The sequence below is a fragment of the Tamandua tetradactyla genome, chromosome 26 (assembly GCF_023851605.1).
Source record: "Tamandua tetradactyla isolate mTamTet1 chromosome 26, mTamTet1.pri, whole genome shotgun sequence".
In the NCBI taxonomy this organism is placed as follows: Eukaryota; Metazoa; Chordata; class Mammalia; order Pilosa; family Myrmecophagidae; genus Tamandua; species Tamandua tetradactyla.
The window spans coordinates 28,225,697-28,244,735 of NC_135352.1; the positions used below are offsets into that span (position 1 = coordinate 28,225,697).

General features: G+C 42.1%; 1 protein-coding gene across 5 annotated transcripts in view; it reads left to right on the forward strand.

Moving 5' to 3' along the window:
* Nucleotides 1–19,039, forward strand: part of IRF2 (interferon regulatory factor 2) — a 94,273-nt gene that overhangs the window by 26,642 nt on the left and 48,592 nt on the right. The gene's annotated exons all lie outside the window — the stretch shown is intronic.

A 19,039-nucleotide genomic window follows, 5' to 3' on the forward strand; every position in this document is an offset into this window, starting at 1 on the left:
ACTCTAATCCCCCGATATGTCTGTACCCACAAGCATGGATTAAGAGAATATAGTCTTTTCTGGGGTACATAACATCTTCAAACCAGCACAGCTATATTACTATCATTATTTATTTTGGTGCCAAATTGTTTCAGGTTTGGCCAGTGGGAGTCTTTTCAAGTTGACTTTTGTGTCCTCTTGACATAGTCTCATCACTTTTTGTTTTTTCTTTTTTCACATGGGCAGGCACTGGGAACTGAACCCGGGTCTCCGGCATGGCAGGCGAGAACTCTGCCACTGAGCCACGGCTCTTCATCACTTTTTGAGCACAACCTTACTTTCAGCCTAGAAGCTCATCTTGTGCTTTCCATGTCCCAGCCTTGGAATCATCCATTTCTCCAAGGAGCCTGATTCCTTTTAGTGAAGCATAGTATTTAGAAACCAAGATTTGGGTACTACACCTGCTCATTGCTATTGGCATGTTGCTACTGCTCCCAGAGTCTCTCAGCAGGCAGAGTTAGGGAATATAAACATTATTTATATACATACTTACATATACACACACACTTTTTTTTACATCTGTATTTATTTCTATATTTATCTAGGTATATTGAAAACCATGAATTTAAACCAATTTCTTTAATTCCAGTTCAACACTTCAATTCCAGTTCAATAATTCAAAATTATTCTAGTTTTCTTTCTTTCCATATTTGTAATTTCCTTCTCAAATATTGAGAAGGAAAATATTTCTTTTCGCAAATAGAGAAAAACCTGCTCCCATCATTCTCAATGAACTAATTAATTTACTAAATCACCAATTTGTGTCTGATCTCATCCCCATTAGGGCCACCCCACCCCAGCCTCACCTCACCCCTTGGGCTCTTACACCCTGCGCAGTGCGCTGCACGGAGCCCTCCTTGGCACCCCATCCGTGCCTGGGTCCTTCTCGCTCTATTTGGGCTCCCGTTGCCTTCTCTCACCCTCGTGGACGCCTTGTTTTCACCAGTAGCCCACGCGACCCCCTGTTACACCTGGCAGGCTTCTGGATTAAATCATCAGAAACGGAGAGTAGAAGGAAGGAAGAGAGTAGACGTAAGTGCTGTACCTCTTTTTGAGAAGAATGCGCTCTCTTGCCATATTGCTCTTATTTTCTAAAAATTAGGGCACAGTGTGAACAGGGGGACTCTCGGAAAACCCAGGAGAGCACCTAGAACGCGAGCATTCCTGCTGGGTGCCATTCCTCAGAAGACACCCAGTGTTATAGCACCTCACAGCCCTCTGCTCTAACTGTTCAGGAACGTTCTCCACCCTCACTTAGGGTACCACTCAGGGGGTGGGGTTCCCCTCCCCCACCCCCCAGTTGCCCAGTTCCAGGCCAAACAACTGTATCTTGCAGCGCCTTGTCAGCCAGGCACGTGCCCGAGGGTCCGTACTAGGCGGTGCCGGCTGCTGTGACAGTCACCGGTGTCCTCGGGCTCCACGCGTCCCCCGCGCTGTCTGAGAAGGGGGCATTGTGTTCTGCCCTGGGACTCACCAGCAGGTGTGTCACCCATAGCCCAGCATGGCCTGCAGTTTGTGCATGGGCCTTTATTGTCCTGACGGTTGAAAAACGACCTCCCCCCTGCCTTCCCCTCCATACCCACTGAATTTATATTCTGAACACTTTTTTTTCCTATAGAAATGAAATATTCCGTTATTTCACTCAACCATCATTTTATTTTACCTGTTTTCCTGCGGTCTGGTATTTGGGTCCATATACTTTTTTTTTTTTTTTTTCTCTTCTAAGTAATGCTTCATTGAACAGCCTTGCTTATACATTTGTACCTGCAGAAACTAATATTTAGTAAATACCCATGATTGATCAGTTCCGGGGCTCAGTACTTGACACACGTTATTTATCTTCGCTGCACACCCTGAAGAAATTATCCCCATTTTCCAGATGAGAAGACTGGATCTTGGGTTCTCCTACCTCCGCTTTCAGTTCCTGAAGCAGTGCCCTGGGACGTGGTCCCAACTGCCTAATGGAGACACCCCCAGACCTCACAGGAATGTGGAGAGGTGAAGAGAGGGTAGCTGAGACTAAGGGATTTCCGAGATTTTTAAGGGGAATGGGAGGTTGATGTCTCACTTAAGGGGACAACTCCCCAAAATTCTTGTCTAGCAGACGTCGTGGTACGAAAGCGGCAACAGCGCGGGCTAGTTGCCTGTTTGGTGATGGTGGGTGCAGGAGCTGCCTGGGTCTTCCAGCTCTCCACCTGCCCGTGGGTGGCCATGCTGGCCCAGAGTTGGGCTACAGGGGCCATCCTGAGCCCTGGCCAGCCTCCCACTTGACTCTAAACAAGCACGGTACTAGGTCCTTGTGAAGGTACCACGTTGAAGTAACCAAATTTCTCTTAGAGCGAAATGGTTGCGGGAATAGTTGAATCTGCGCTGTTGAGGGGAGGCTTTTTGAAAGGGTAGGTTTCAAACTAGCCCCTGGAGCTGGAGAGATGATTTGTTGTTGAATGGTGTAGGAGGGAGCAAGCAGGGTGCTGAGAGGTACTTGGTGAGAGCAAGGGAGTTTTCAGGCATTGGGATTTGGCACTCCTAACACGTCCTGTTACGGAATATGAGATCGTTTTTCGAGTGGGCAGCAAAATGGCCTCCTGGTGAAGTCAAGTGTTTGCTCTTTGTACACGCTGAAATGGTAGGGGTGGAAATTGGCAAATATTCCAAACACTTAGCACATCTGTGGTTTCCTGTACATTACATAGACTTGAATGTGAAGTTAGCGTTAAAGCCGTGGAGCATCAGCTTTCGGTGGGGCCTATGGGCGCTCCTGAAGTCCTCCAGGTTAATTAGTCATGGGCTGGGCAGTGCCCACGTTCCTTCTCCCCTGCTTTAGAAAGACCCAGGACCTCAAGGGACCCAGGTGGTAGTGAAGGTGACACTTAAGGCCAAGGTCACCCTGCTTTATGGCAGAGGCCAAAACTAAAATGAAACAAATGGAGAATATCTAAAGTGATGGAAAGCCAAAAAGAAACAAACAAAACCAAAACAAAACCCTTGTCTTTTCCTGTTGCTCTGGAGCCTTTGTTCTTATAAGAGGAAGGATGGAGGTGAAGGGGTGAAAAGGGGGCAAAATTTCAATTTTGCAGTTTGGGGGTGGGGAACTATTGTCTTCACTGTACAGGCTACCAGAAGTTAACTCTGGCTGGCCAGAATGTGCAGTAACTTTAGCTGATTCCCACCCGCCGGGAAGGCACTAGAAGGGGCAAGAAGAGTGGATTAAAAAGGGCTCGGTGCCCGAGGTTGGGAAACATTCATCAGTCCAGCGACTGGCTCTTGAGCAGTGCTTGCTGGGCTGCAGGGCTCTCTCGGTTCCAGGCTCAGGGTCCTCAGCCTGGGCTGCCAGGGTGGGGGCTGTGCCAGGCAGGGGGGCTTTGGACCCCTGTGCATCTTTATAGAGACCCCTGTCTGTCTGCACGTGTGTGCCTAAGTCCAGAAGCTTAGAGAGTGGCCTCAAAAGTCGGACTCCTTCTATTCAAACCCGACCTCTACCACCCTTGGGCAAGACGCTTAACGTCATGTGCCTCAGTTTCTTCATCAGTAATGGGCGTATAGTAGAACCTTATTTACAGAGTTGTGTGAATCAAGCGAGTTAATAATACACAGGAAGTGCTTAGAACTTGCGGGGCTCTCAATATTTGCTAGCTATTGCTAATATTATTATGGCATAGCGTGGGATAGTTTGTGTTCTGTACTTGCCAGATGCTGTTGTGTTCAAGGGCTTGCAGGTCTAGACTGAAATTAGGGAGTTACTCACGCAGAAACTCCCCCACGTACCAAGAGGTTGAGTTCCAAAAAGATGATTAAACTTAAGCATGAGTCAGGCCTTAAAAGCAGGTTTTTGTCAAAATAGAACAATTTCAGTGTCAGGTGGGTAAGTACCCCTTGAAGAACTCCACTAGGGGGTTCCTACACAGATATTTTGTTTCCAGCAGACACTTGATCACTCCCTGTGATTTGGAAAGATTAGAAGTGGCCTTGATACTCTGTTTCCATCTTTGGTGTCAAGCAGTTGCACTGAGAAGGTTTCAAGTGGACTGTACAGGTATAGAGCGTTTCCATCATCACTAGTCAACTGGACAAGATTGGTCTTTATTTATTTAGTGCCTGCTGGATGCAAAGTCCAATGACAGCCAAAACAATACTAACATAGGTTTCTAGCCTGAAAGGAGCATATTGTTTAAATGGAAATGACTGTGAGAGGCAGTGTGTTTTATGAATTCAAGGGAAGGGAGGAATTGTGTGTGCTGAGTTGGCTGGGATAAGCTTTGTGGAAGAGAAGGGTTTTGAATAGTCTTTACAGGAATGGTTGGATATTTCAAGACTTAAACCTTTCTCCTGAGCTCTAGTATCAAATATCTAACTGCCCATCCAGAATCTCTTTTTGAATATCCCAGTGATATCTCAAACTTAGTAGGTCCAAAAGCCAAGCTCAGTATCTCCATTCTTAAACTGTTGGCGTTCCCGGTTGGACACAATGGCATAAACACCTGCTTTGTATAAGAAAGGGAAAAAGGAAGTTACAGAAGTACAGATGAGTTTGAAGAGGGGAGGGGAGCTGGAGAGTAAGAAAGAGGAGTCCTAGTGGCTTGTATTTTCCTCTAGAAGATGAAGGCATGAGCACTTACTGAGATTAGTGAGGGTAGAAGTGAAGTAGGCATGGAAAGACTTGATATGGAAACAGGTGCCGATGATGGTAAAGCAAAAAAGGTCTGCAGAGACCCTGCAAACTCAGATGAGATCTTAAGCCATAAATCTGTCATGATACCATCCTGCCTAGCCATGCAGTTTTGCAACATCTTGATAGCAAATAGTGAAAGGGAGGTGATCCACAGTGGAGAAGTGGTAGGGGTAATTCTACCACAAGTCGTTGGGATAAGAATGGGGCCTGAGGGTGGACATTGTAGGGAAGGAGGACAGGAGCAAAGTCATGAAACAGAAAGGCAAGTTGGGGAGATGGAACTCCTTGTGCAGGGATGGAACACAGGGTTCTGGAATGCAGAGGTGGTGAAGGGCTCTGTTTTAGTTTGCTAAGACTGCCAGAATGCAATACACCAGAGATGGATTAGCTGTTCCGAAGGGGATTTATTTAGTTACAAATTCACTAATTTGGGAAGGTACAGGGAGATATCTGTTGCCCTCTCTCCCAGCTTCTGGGTTCAGACTGCATTTCCAGACACCTGGGTCTGAGCAGGTTCTGAGCTCTGAGTTTAGGTGTGCTAGGCTTCTGAGCTCTGCTGAGCTCTCTTCTGACCTCTCTACTGTAAGCTTCCAGATAATTAAATTAAATGTTGCTCATTGAGGAAGGCACCCCCCTTAGCCGACTGCAGATGTAATCAGCCATAGATGAATTTCCCATGTTGATGATTTAATTTCATAGCAACAGAACAGCTGGGCACCATCACCTGGTCACGTTGATATCCAAACCTAACTACTAGGGGCTCTGAAGGTTATTGGAAGCCTGAGCTTTGTAGCCATGATAAGGAGTCTGGGTGTAGGACACAAATGGGAAACCATTGAAAGGTCTTAAGAATGTGTTGGAAAAGAACAGATTTGTGTCTCTGAGATTGCTAAGTAGAAGGTGGGAATGTATTGGGAGGCAGAATGATCAATAATGGGATGCTACAGCAATGCAGGGTGGGTATGAGAAAGAGGGCTGGGTAATGGGACCATCAGATGCGAGATGGGAGTGACTGAAATGGCAATTGGGTGGGTCAAGGGCAAAGGAGAGAGGTATGGCTGGGCTCCCATTACTAGTTTTGAACTGTGTTTCTTAAACTTCTCTGGGTAACTGTCCTTTGAAAGCTTGTGGGCTCACATTTACCTCAACGTGACACGTTACATGTATTTTTAAGGTTTACTCCTTGGGTGAAGGACTGCTGTTCTTTTTAGGCTGCACTGAGAACTGTTTTCTAGAATGACCATTGGTTCGTCCCAGTACTGAAAAACGTTGATATTTTGGCATCTTTTGAGTACACAGGTGGAGACCCTGAGTCAATTTCTCTGTGCTTTTATGGCTGTGATTATGCAGCACAAGTTACTATCAGAGGCTAAATTACACTGTTTCATGTACCAGAATAGTTTGTGGTCAGAGACAGGGTAATTTTTGTAAAGTGGATGACAAATATGCAAGACTATAATCTGGATGATTCTCAGTTTAGAAAACTTGTTTTATGGTATTTAAAGGCATTTTAGAACTTTAATTTTATGTGCATTTGTATTTCATTCATGATGAAATATATTCACTACCGACTCCCCCATTTTCCCATGACTCAATTGGAGAAGTTTATCACTGGGCCAGTGGACCAAATGGGAGTGATCCCTATACTTGGCTGCATATCTGAGTTATCCTAGGATAATAATAATATAACATTCCTGGTTCCTAAGCTCTGGGGGTTCCTATTCAGTAGGTCAAGCACAGAGCCAGGGAATCCTTTTTTTCCAGTTCCTCAGGTAATAATTTGCACAGGCATTTTGGGGATCCTGGTATTGGTGATAGATGGAGAGAAGTGTAACTGTGTGTTATGATATATTTGGGGATATAAACTATTTATGGCAATCCTGACACATCATTCAAGTTTGGGTTCCTGAAAGATTGGGTTTTAGAGAATTCATGGTGTACTGCTTAAAAGCTTATGAGAAAACTGGGCTAGAGACTAGAATCCTTAAAGTACCTTTTTTTTTAAGTTTATGAAATAAAACAATTTACAGCATAAAGTAGAGGATTATATCAATGAAACAATGGATATTATAGGATTGATTTCCATTGCCTATTAACTCTTCTGACGTTTAATGAAACTTTTAAAAAAATTGGTTTTACATTGTTGCTGAAACCTGTTTTTTTGTGTGTCTGGAACGCTAAATGCCTTTCTGATTTCATGACTGATAATTTTTTACTTCATTCTCCAGGATCCCATCAGCATATGTACAGTGATTTGAATACTTTAGGCAGACAAATATTAAGCAAAGCCAAATGGGTGACTTTTATTCTTTTTGTAATATACAAAGTCCTATTATCTTAGCACCAAAAAGGATGTGTTCATGCCAAGCACATCCCATAAAGCTTCTCTCATACATTTCATTTCAGTCTCCCTGTAGTCAGTACAGTTTTAAGGGTTTGCTTCTTCTCTCATCTTCCTGTATCGTCCTCTCCTGTTGTGCACTTTATGCCATGTCCCTCTCCCCTTACTCCTTTCCCTCCATCCGCTTGCCACGTACATCTACCCCTGCACCCTTGATAGGCAGTTCAGCCTAGGGTAGTGCTTCTCATATTCTCTTGACCACTATGCTAGGATAGAATTTGATATGATGTGATATGATATCAAATAGAGACAAAAGCTTCAAAAAACATTGCTTACTCTTACTTTTTTGGGGATGTTCTCTCAATAGTTTCTATTCTGGTTCATTAAAATTAAATTAAAAGTATTGGTCTTGATTCAAGAAATCGATTTCATGACCTTCTACTGGGTTTGAAAATAGTGGTTTAGAAATTTCAGATGTTTCCTTTCTCATCAGGCGGCTCTTGAATCCTAGCTGTTCTCTCTAGTAGCCTATGGATCTTGGTAAGAAGCTTTATCTCTCTGAGCGTCAGTTTCCTAATCTTTAAAATGGAGAACAGTTACTATATATCTCCTGTGGCTTGTTTGAAGAGTAAATGAAATTATGTATGAAAATCCCCTGATTTAGTATCTGGTTCCTAGTAAACACTTGAACAAATTTTGTGTTGGGAACGATAATGACAATTTTCTATTTCCAACTGCATTTTCCTCTCAGTTCACATCATTTTGAATTGAAATGCTTCTTTTTTTTGCTGAAAAAGACTTCAGAAGTCAATGTGGATTTGAATAGGACTAAGGTAAATCAGAATACAGGGTAAAGGATGATATGGTCCATATTTTAAAACTTCAGCTTCTGTGTGAGACCAAAGGAAGAGATGCTTATTTGGTGCAAAATTTATATTTTGGGTAGCTCATTATCTAATTTAACTTATCTGGTCAGTTTATTTGAATACCATAATTACACAGAATCTTGAATAGGGTGTGAAATCTTGTTGGTTTGTACAAGTTAGTATGATGCCCCGGTATAACCCAGAGTAATTTGGGCAGAGAATAAGAAAGTATTTGCAAAGTCCCCTTGTGAGACTGGGGAGAAAGGAGGAAATATTCAACTTCCCCATCTGGGGAATTCCTAATATTTCTGCAAACAATGGGGACAACTAAATCAACTGGCTGAGTCCTCTATGTTGGGGTTCACCCCTATGAAATTTATTCCTGCAAAGGAGAAGCTAAACCTACTTATAATTATGCCTAAGAGTCACCCCCAGAGAACCTCTGTTTTTGCTCAGATGTGGCCTCTCAGTCTAAGCCAACTTGGGCAGGTGAACTCACTGCCCTCCCCCTTACATGGGACAAAACTCCCAGGGGTATAAATCTCCTGGCAATGTAGGAGAGGACTCCTGGGATGAACTGGGACCTGGCATCAAGGGATTGAGAATGCCTTCTTGACCAAAAGGGGGAAGAGAGAAATGAGACAAAACAAAGTATCAGTGGCTGAGAGATTTCAGACAGCGTCAAGAGGTTATCCTGGAGGTTGTTCTTATACATTGGTATTCCTTTTTAGTTATGGTGTAGCTGGAGGGAAATACCTGGAACTGTTGAGCTGTGTTCCAGTAGCCTTGAGTCTTGAAGACGATTGTATAACAATATAGCTTTTGCAATGTGACTGTGTGATTGTAAAAACCTGGTGTCTGATGCTCCTTTTATCCAGGGTATGGACAGATGAGTAAAAAAATAAGGATAAAAAAAATAAACAATGTGGGGGGGGGGGGGAATAAAGGGTAAAAAAAATAGGTAGATTGCAATATTAGTGGTCAGTAAGAGGGAGAGGTAAGAGGTATGGGATGTATGAACTTTTTCTTTTTATTTCTTTTTCTGGTGTGATGGCAAATGTTCTAAAATGATCATGGTGATGAATACACAACTATGTGATGATATTGTGAACCATTGACTGTACACCATGTATGGATTGTATGTGTGTGAAGATTTCTCAGTAGAAGTAATTTTTTAAAAAGTCAATATGAGCAATGTAGAATGTCATGTAAGAGGAACTTGCATTTTGGACAGGATTACTGTATACCCAGGAGAAATTACTGCTAAAGATCACTATTACATTCCTGTAAATATATTGTCACTTCTCTCTTTCCCTGTCCATTCTCATCGCCACCATTCTGAACCGCAGACATAGCTTCTGGATTATCTCCCTGCCTCCATTTGGCCCCTGTGTAGAGTCCTGCTTTGGTTCATGGCTTATCATGAACTCCAGAAAGACTTGGGTTTAAGTCTTGGCTCTTCATCTAGAAGCTTGGAGAACTTGGACAAGTTGGTTTACTGTTTCAAGCTGTCCTTTTCCTCATCTCTAAAGTGGGGGTAATAATGTTTAACTTGTTAGGGTTAGAGGTGACGTGTCAAATATCTGGCACTTTAGAGCCCACCACATTCCAGCTGCAGTCAGCAGCTCTGCCCTCCTCAGTAAACACTTCTCCCTCATTCTGCTCCTACCATCTATCTAGCCTCCTCCCTTTTCGGGCTTCCCTGTTGCCTTCTCTCTGTCAAGACAACTCCTTCCCATCCTGTCAGCTCTTACTTTACCATAAAGCTTTCCCTGACAAAACCATTTTGTAATGATTTATGTTCTTTATGAACTAGACCGTTTAGTTGACAATTAATCACATACTGCCTTCTGATCTCTATTGCCTAGGCTTTTATTATTATAATTATACTATTATTAGTTAACCTTATATGATTTATGTCTCACATCCCCAGTTACCTTATGAGTTCCTTAGGCTGGTGATCATTTCTTACACATCTTTGAATCCTCCATGGCACTTAGTACGGTTCCTTTACTGATATGTATTTAATAAATATTTGTTGGTATCCTGGATAAATGGATAACACAGAAAATATCTGTCATAGGAGAGAAGGGTCCAGCTGTTAGAGTTGTAAGTGAAGTTTTAATGGATGAAAATGGATTTGAGCTAGCTTTTGTTGGGAGGGTAAACTTTCTGTCAGTTGATAAGAGAGGGTAGGCACATGTTAGCGGGGCTGTTAGGTGACAAGAGCCCTCCCAGGTACTGTAAAATAAATGATGCCCGTTGCAAGAGGAGTGAGGAAGGAGAGGGAGCCTGCTTGTCAAGTTCTGCAATGGAGATTCAAACTTTAGCTTGTCCTTAGTAATTTCCTTCCCATACTTTTGCCTTCACTCTCTCCAGCTTGGACCTGTCTCCTGTAGCTCTCTCTGCTGATGTGAATGGATGAATTGACAAATTATCATTATTCTCGGTTTTCTTCTTGCCTAACTCCCCTTTATTGTTTGGCATTTTTGCTGTGGCTCTAGATTCTGCAGTTTGCTCTTGCCCTTAGGGTGTCCTTGGACCTTCAAGTTTCCTTAGATACCTGTTTCTCTATTAGGAACACCAGAACTGAGGCTTGGAGAGATGAACTAGGGTATGGAGAGGGATGGGTTTTCCAAGTACTTTGTGCGAAATAGGTAAAGGACCTGCCTGGTTGATAAGGGGGAAGGAATGGAAGGTAATCTTGGAAGGATGATTTTTGGTTCTATTTTTATTAAGTCTTGAATATTCAGTCAAGGATTTTGGTTACCCAGGAGATAATATGTATCCTCATCTTATTGGAGTCTAGTATAAATTAGTATTTTTAATTCTTGGATCATGCAAGCAAATTAGAATACCTTAATTCCAATTCTGCCGAATTTTTCATCTTTCTTTAATTTCCTTGAATGTGTAAGGCATAGTCACTTTAAAGACTGTGTCTGAAAACAATTGGAATCTGTATATCCATATCCGTATAAGACCTATCCATTGTATCTTGGGACTCCTCTTTTGTAGGTAGGCCTTGATTCTTATCCCCGTAGTGATCTAAATGTCCCACAGCCACCTCTTTTGCAATCAGCAAATGCCCCTCTGCTAGGAGAAAAGCAGCCCAAAATGTCAGGACTTACCTTCTTGGGTTTCTTTTTTCTCCTAGATCTTGCCTTCTTAATTCTATCTACCTGGTTAGCTCTCTGATGCTTTACAACAGATTTCAAAATTTAAGTTTTCCAGGTTTCTGACTTGCTCACTATGGGATTTGGGCCTGAATTGCCAATGTGCCCTTACCAGAAGCCCCTTACTCTTAACCAAGAATTTTATCTTAAATCCAGCAGAGATGTTTAGAAAATTTTAGAACAGAGAATTAACATGATTAAAGAAATATTTTAAGAAGAAGAATATGGCAGTAGGATACAAAGACAGAGTAGCTGGGAAAGGCACAGAAAGGAGAATGGTGTAGAGGCCATCGTAATAGCTGGGCGTTTTCTATATAAGATGAAAGCAGAGCTTTGGATTTATGAGTCAACTTTGCATGTTAGACAGATTTGATCGTGAGTCAAGGCTCCTCCATTTACCAGCAGACTGCCTTTGAGCAGCCTACCTGTATCTGTGACATGAGATAAATTCCCTACCTCCTAAGATTGTAGGAAATAAATGAGAAAACTCATAGAAAACCCTGGTTGAATGCTTGACACATTGTATGCACTCAGTAAATGGGAGCTAAGGCTTATAACTATTACAAGATCCAAATTGCAGCTATTGAGCTGAAAATTCATGGTCCCTGGAGATGTCACTTGTCTGAATCATAGCATTGTTCAACCTCACAGGGCACCATCTGAGCCATGTGTTTCACAGTGAGCATCTTGCATTCCTTCATGCAACAGCCCTGGCCCCAGTAATATTCTAAATGCCCGCCATATGCTGAGTTGATTTATAGCCAGCTGCCATGGTTTTGAAGATCATCCCAATCCCAAACCTCAAAGATGATTTTATGGAGTGTCTTTATCAGGCTCAAGGGTAGATCCTTCAACTGTTTCATTTTCTTCGAAGCTGAGGTTGCTCATATTTTAAATTTTATAGGGTCAGAAACCTTTAGCATTTCACTTTTAATAACAATCAGGGAGACAAGAATTGAGCCTTATAAAACAGGTAGAACAAATTATGAGACTTCATATTAAAAAGGATTCGTGGAATCATGGATTACATTAGGCATCATCTTTTTGAAACCTCTCGTGTTTCTAGATGATCAAAGTGTGAACCAGAAAGGTTAAGGGACTTGCCCAAATTCAGTCACCAGTAATAACAAAGTGGGACTAGAAGATAAATGTCCCGATTTCTGGTGTACTGTGGCCCTCTTAGCAAAAACAGCCCCCCTGTGTCTTCGCCACCCAGTTATTTGCCTCCTTCAACTCTGCTCACATTTCACCTGGCCTGAGTGCTAATGCCCTTGAGAAGCTTACCTTATTGAAGCAGACCAGTCTGTCATCTTGAATTTCATTGATGGAAGTTAGGGAGTATATGCCAAGTAAGCACCTTCTTTTTTCAGTACTCCGAGCTCTGACTCATCATACTTTAGTCTCTGGAAATATAACTCATTTTTACTGGCAAACTAAATAATCAGTTTTGGGCGCAAGGCTCTAAGTAGAATTCTACCTTTGCTGTTTTTTTTTTTTTTTCTCACAAAAGTAAGGATGCATACTTACTTTCTGATAGTCATGGGAAATCTGTGTTAAACTGCAAACTTTTTCTTCTGAGTTACATGGCAAGACAGGGAGGGAGATGACGCAGGCTATATACTCAAGTAAAACAGAAGAGCCTTTATGGAAAAGGATCAATTTTTCCTGGAGAATCACTGGAAGTCCCCTAGCTACTTAAAAATAAGTATATATATATGTATATCCTGAAATAATTGAAAGCTTTTATAATAGAGTTCACCCCACTCCAAAAAAAAAAAATACTTGCTTTATTTGCTTTTCCTAAAATCAGTTTCTTTAATTAATGACAGTCCTGATTTAGATTTCAAAAAAGTTTTGTATTTGCATCTTTGATTTCCATAATTTTTTGATGATATTTTTATTGATGAATCTTCATACACACACAGTTCATACATGGTGTACAATCAGAGGCTCATGATACTATCACATAGTTGTGTAATCATCACCATGATCATTTTTAGAACATTTGCATCACTCCAGAAAAAAAAAAGGAAAAAAATCTCTTACATCCCTCCCTCTCATTGACCATTTGTATTTCTATCTACCCAATTTATTTTGCCCCTTATCCCATTATTATTTATTTATTTTTTCCATATTTTGTTTATTCATCTGCCCATACCCTAGACAAAAGGATGATCAGCCACAAGGCTTTCACAATCACGTGGTTGCACTGTAAAAACAATGTAGCTGTACAATCGTCTTCAGGAATCACGGCGACTGAAACATAGCTCAACAGTTTCAGGTACTTCCCTCCAACCACTCCAATATACCACAAACTAAAAAAAAGGAATATCCATGTAATTCTTAAGAATAACCTCCGGGTTGATTTCCATAATATTTTGACAAGATAAGAGATAAATTTTAAAGTTTGGCTGAGCTGCATCCTTGTCAGAGAGGCATAGCACATAAGTAAGGGATGGGCTAAAAGAGGTTGCCATAAAGTCTGACATACTTAGAATAATGGAAGGAGGTCCACTTCCCAGAATGACCAGGACTGCAGGAAGTTACAGATGAGCTGGGTAATGAGTCATTAAAAATTAAAGGAAATCCAGGGTTTTGCCTCCCTGGTGTGGTCCAGAGACCTTGGAGCTTGTTAGAATGTAGACTCAAAAGGCCCACTCAGCCCTACTGCATTGAGATTTCATGTACATTAAAGTTGGTGAAGGACTGGACTAAATTTTATAATAAGCTCTTACCTTCACTATTAAGAAAACTGATCTCATTTATTCAGTTCTGGCTGGTGAGCAATCTTTGAAATTCCTTGACTTTTCCATCATATGACAATGCACATGGTGGTGTCTTCTTTCTCTTTTGGGTTCTGTTGACTTCTAACTTCTGGCTGTTCCTTGTGGCTTCTCTCTCCATCTGACTTTCAACTCTGTTTATAAAGGACTCCAGTAATCTGGATTAAAACCCAACCTGATTCAGTTGGGCCATACTTCAACTGAAGTAACATCTTAAAGCAATCTTATTTACAATGGGGTCCACACCCACCAGAATGCAAACCAAGAATTGTCCAACTGGGGTACACTGTTCAATCTATTACAAAGACCAAAATGCTAGATACTGTTTTCCAAGTCCTGAGAGGTCAACCTGGACTCTAACATCCTCCCTGCTGCCCACCGCCCTCTGGCAGTGTGTCTTTCTGCCTCAGGGCCTTTGTGATCTTTCTGCCTCAGGGCCTTTGTAATCATCTCCCTTACCTGCCCACTGTCTCAGGCTTTCCAAGGGCACCTTCCTTCACCTGTAGACTAGAAGGGGTCTTGTTACCTTCTCTCAGAGTACCTTGTTCTTCTTGTTCCAAGCACCCACTACCTATTGTAATAGTCTATTGGTGTGGGCATTTGATGAAAGTCTTTCTCCCTCTTTATATTGTACGGCTGGTGCTTGAGGCTGTTTCATTCACCACTTTATCCCTAGCATCTTCCTGAAACTCATTCACCCCTTGGCTTCTGCAACCCCACTGTTTTCTGGTTCTCTGACTGGGGTCTGGCCTCCTTTCCTAACTTCACAACTTCTGCTTCTCTCTCTTTGTAGAGCTTCCAGAACAGCCATTTTCATCTCTGTCTTGCTCTCTCTGGGCCATCTCATCCTCTCCCATGACCTTGGCTGTCATCTCTGTTTCCATCCTCTACCTCCCTGCAAAGTGCTAGACTTTTGGAATATACTTCCTTTTGGCTGTGTCCATGTAAATGGTGAAAGATAGACCTATCAAACTCAGCCAAAATGATCTCAGCGTGTTTTCTTCCAAGCGTGCTTTTCTGCTTAATATTTTCTACCTTAAATCAGTTCATTTAAGGAGTATGTATTAAGCACCAGAGACTCTTAGCTCCAGTTGCTGGGGAAACGTCACTAAAGAAAACATGCAAAAACTTTGGCCTTTTTGGAGCTTATTATCATTTAAAGGGCCTGGGGAGACATACAATAAACACAATAAAGAAGTACTTTAAATGTTAGTTTGTGTGAGGGGACTGGGAGTACAATTTTAAATAGGTTAAACTAGGCCTCACTGAGAAGGTGAAAATTGAATTGAGGCCCCAAGAAAAGGAGGGAATGAACCACCTGCTTTATAGGGGAAAAGCTTTCTTGGCAGAAGGAGCAGCCTGGACAAAAACTGAGGTGGGAGCATGTTTGACGTGTTCAAGGTAGAACAAGGAGTCTGGTGGCTAGAGGAGAGTAGGGGACTGAGAAAACAGAAGTCAGAGACTGATTGTGTAGGACTTTATAGACGATTGCAAAAACTTTTATTTTGATTCTGAATGAAATGGGAGACCACTGTAGGGTTTTGAGCTGAAGAGTGAGATAATTTGGCTTATATTTTAAGGGGAGTGTACAGATCTTTCTACTGAGAATAAAGTAAAGGAAGAAGTATGGATCAAGCAGAAGTTATTGCTATAATTCAGATTAGAAATGGGATAGACCAAGGTATAATTGAAATATAAACCTGACAAGATTGGTTGACAAGAATGGATGTGAGGTAAGAGAAAAAGGAGATCAGGATGATTCCAAGGTATTTGGCCTGCGCGACTGGAAGCATGGATTTGTTGTTAATTGAGATGGAAAAGACTGCGAGCAAAGCAGGTTTGGAGGGTGGGGGTGGCAGTAGGGATATGTTAAATTTGAAATATCTTTATCCAAGTGGGGATGTTCAACATGAATTGGAATTTGGGGAAGGGGTTTCAGCTGGAAATTGAATTTGGGAATATGGACCGACAGCTGCGAAACTGGGTGAGCTCACCAGGGGAATGAGTATTGATAGAATTGTTTCTCATTATTTGTGGTTTATATTTTATAAAGTTGCTGAGAGCATTGAATTAGAAATTGAATTTTCCCCTAGGGGAAAATCCAGGGTTCAGTTTTGGGGAGCCTCAGGTCGGAATTTGCTAACCAATCAATACATAACCTTATTTTATGTGCATTTCTGTTTAAAGACACCTTATATCTTTTGCTTCTTCCTTAAGTCCGTATACAGTGATTCCTTAGGAATTCACTTTTGTTTCACCAATATTCTATAGGATATTGCTCCCATTTAACTTCTTCTAGAAACCTTATCATTGCCTTCAGATCATTTTAAAGCAATGTTTGGATAAAGCCTTTGAATATAAGCTTAAGCAAATTTAATCATATCCATTAGTGAGCAAGTGAGAGGAGCTCATTAAATAAAGTGTTGATTAACTAACATTGCACTAATGGTTCACAACTCTATACCTCATGCCTGAATGAAGCTTATCTCGTACATATATGTTCTCTGTAAGGCACATCGCAGCCTTCTTGCACTTAAGAACACTAGACAGCACTGCAGCAGTACACTTGGGGGACATTTTAAACAGTGAATTTACTAGCAAAAGACACAGAATTGTGAAAAACATGATTCTGTGTTTATTGTGAAAAGGTACTGGTTTATGGTATGAGAACTGAAAGAGGAAGGCAGAGTGGTCACCTTGTCCCACCTAGCTTGAAACATGTGCTTTGAGCAACTCAAATTTTGTTCTACATATGTCCATGAATTATGACAAAAGTACTGTGAGTATTGATTTTGGGGTTACAGATAAATTTTAATGAGTAGGTACATTTGTAAATACAGAATCCATGAACATGAGACCAACTAGGATTTAATCCTAGGGCTCTCCAGTGAGGACTGGGCAGTGTGGATGGAGAAAAAGTAGATCTTTCCTGGAAGACAGAATGATTGTCAAATCTTGATTCTTATCAAGATTTGTGTCAAATCTTGATTCATACCATCCCCATCCACATAATTCTTTGCAGTAATGGTAACTCTTGCCTCATCAGGCTTTAGTTTTAATACAAAAAAACTTTTTGAAATATTTCAGATGACTGTTTTTTTCCAAAAGGGTGATTTGTGAAAAAAAAATAGGAGGAAATGTAGTATTTCTAATAATTACAAATTGGAAGCAGGGCCACTTACACCCCCTCTTCATTTTTCCTGTAGCACTAAATTTTGAACCCACAGTGGTTCTGGTTATCACGTTGTCCCCTCAGAGTCTCTAGCATCTGTGGCTCTCCACTAGTGAGCTACTGTATGACCCATCTGTTCTTCCCTGTGTTTGATGCCTTCCCTCTGTGACTTGAGATCTTCTTGAGGCGGCGTGTCAGACTGGGTTGGTGGTTGTCCATCCTGTTGTACAGAACCCTCATTGAGATATGCCTCCTCCCCTCCCCCTGGGATCGTCTGTGTACAGCTTCCCCAGCACTCCCAGAGCTCTTTGGCAACTCCTTATCATTTTGTACCCAAAACCCGTCATGTGGTTTCATAACTTTTTCTTGGGAGTTCCTGGATGGCAGGGAGCATCATGCCCCCAAAATGATCTTTGGATGGGAAGTTGGATGAATGGATGAGTGAAGGGAATGATCTGAGAAACCACTAGGAGCAGCTGTTTTGGGGGCTCCTTGTGGCTTTTGCATGTCCTTTGGGGCTGTCTTGGGGGTTCCTGTTACTGGTCTTGAAGATTGGTGGCCTGAAGCTTCCAGATGAGACAGAGCCAAATTCCAATGGCAGCCCCACCTAGGCTTGTCTTTAGAACTGGCCTGTCCCTTGTAGTGGACATCTCTGTAGAAGGCAGCATTTGTGCTTTGTAGGATTATTTAAAAAAATGTAAGAGGTCAAGTTCTCAGCCTCAAAGAACTTCTAATTTGGTTAGAAAGGGAGGGTATAGACAGCTGATGCCTAGTTAATGCCAGATTTAAATAAGAGTAAAGACCAACAATATAATAGACGCTCTAGAGCAGTGTTTAACTTTCAAGTGAACAGTGTAGGATCAGCATTGTAGGAGCTGGAAGAGGAGGGATTACTTCAGTCTGGGAAGGCCTTGTGGAGAAGGAGGAGGCTGTGCCTAGGACATTGTTAAGGATTGTCAGGGCCAGGGTAAGAAGAGCAGGAGGTGTCTGCACCAGTGGGTGGGCCAGAGGAACTGCAAGAGATGTACAAGGGAGAGGTGGGGGTGGAGGCACTGTGCAAATAGAGGGTGGGTCCCGTGTGGCTGATGCACTGATATTTACACCCTGCGGGGGGAGGGGGGGAGGCGGGGGTCACCGTAGAGAAGAGAAGAGACCTTATGCAACTGCAAGAGAATTATGAGACTTTGATATCAGCTCATATTCATCTGAAGAATTTTCAGAGCTCATTTTTGTTGGAAGAAATGAGTAAAAGAAAGAAGAGGCTGCAAAGTTTTGAGAAAAAGGATTAAAATGTCACCCTGTCCAAAAGTCCCGCAGAATAGGGACTTGCATCATCATTGTCTTTGCTGTTGGACTCCAGATTAAATTTAAATTTAGGTATAAAAATGGGATGAAGAGTTGTAGACAATTTGGAAGGTACTTTACTAGTGATTCCATTCTGGATATATTTTGATGGACAAGGGAAAGACCATCTCAGAAAAGAACCTGGAAGGAGGGGAGAGAGGCATTGTGAGGGCTGGGTGGGCCGGAAAGGGAGATACTATGGATAGGGGGTGTGGTATGAAAAAAAAAGATGCTTGAGGGAGAGAATGAGAGACTGCATTGGGATAAAAGCAAAGGTGAAGCCAAAACAAGATTCTGGTGAGCTCTGAAAGTAGATGGAACAAGTCTAAAGGACATGGCCAGTTGGTGAAAAACCTTGAAGGAACCACATTAATGGATTTGTTTAGAGTTTTAAAGTGCCGGTATTGGGTTTACAGCATTTATATAACAGACCCAAAAAGAGAGAATGGGCTATAACTCTTTGCTGCCATAATGTTTTGCTGTGTCCACTCTTGGCTTTCATAAGGGTAATAACCCGAAAGTATTGTAAACCATAGGTCCTTGGAATGCCTGCTACATTGGGGTGTCAGTGGTAACCACTGCCAGGGCAGAGGGGTAAGCCTGGCCTCAGCAGGGTCCCCAGGAGGTGTCGGAGCCCCCCACTTGGTTGGAC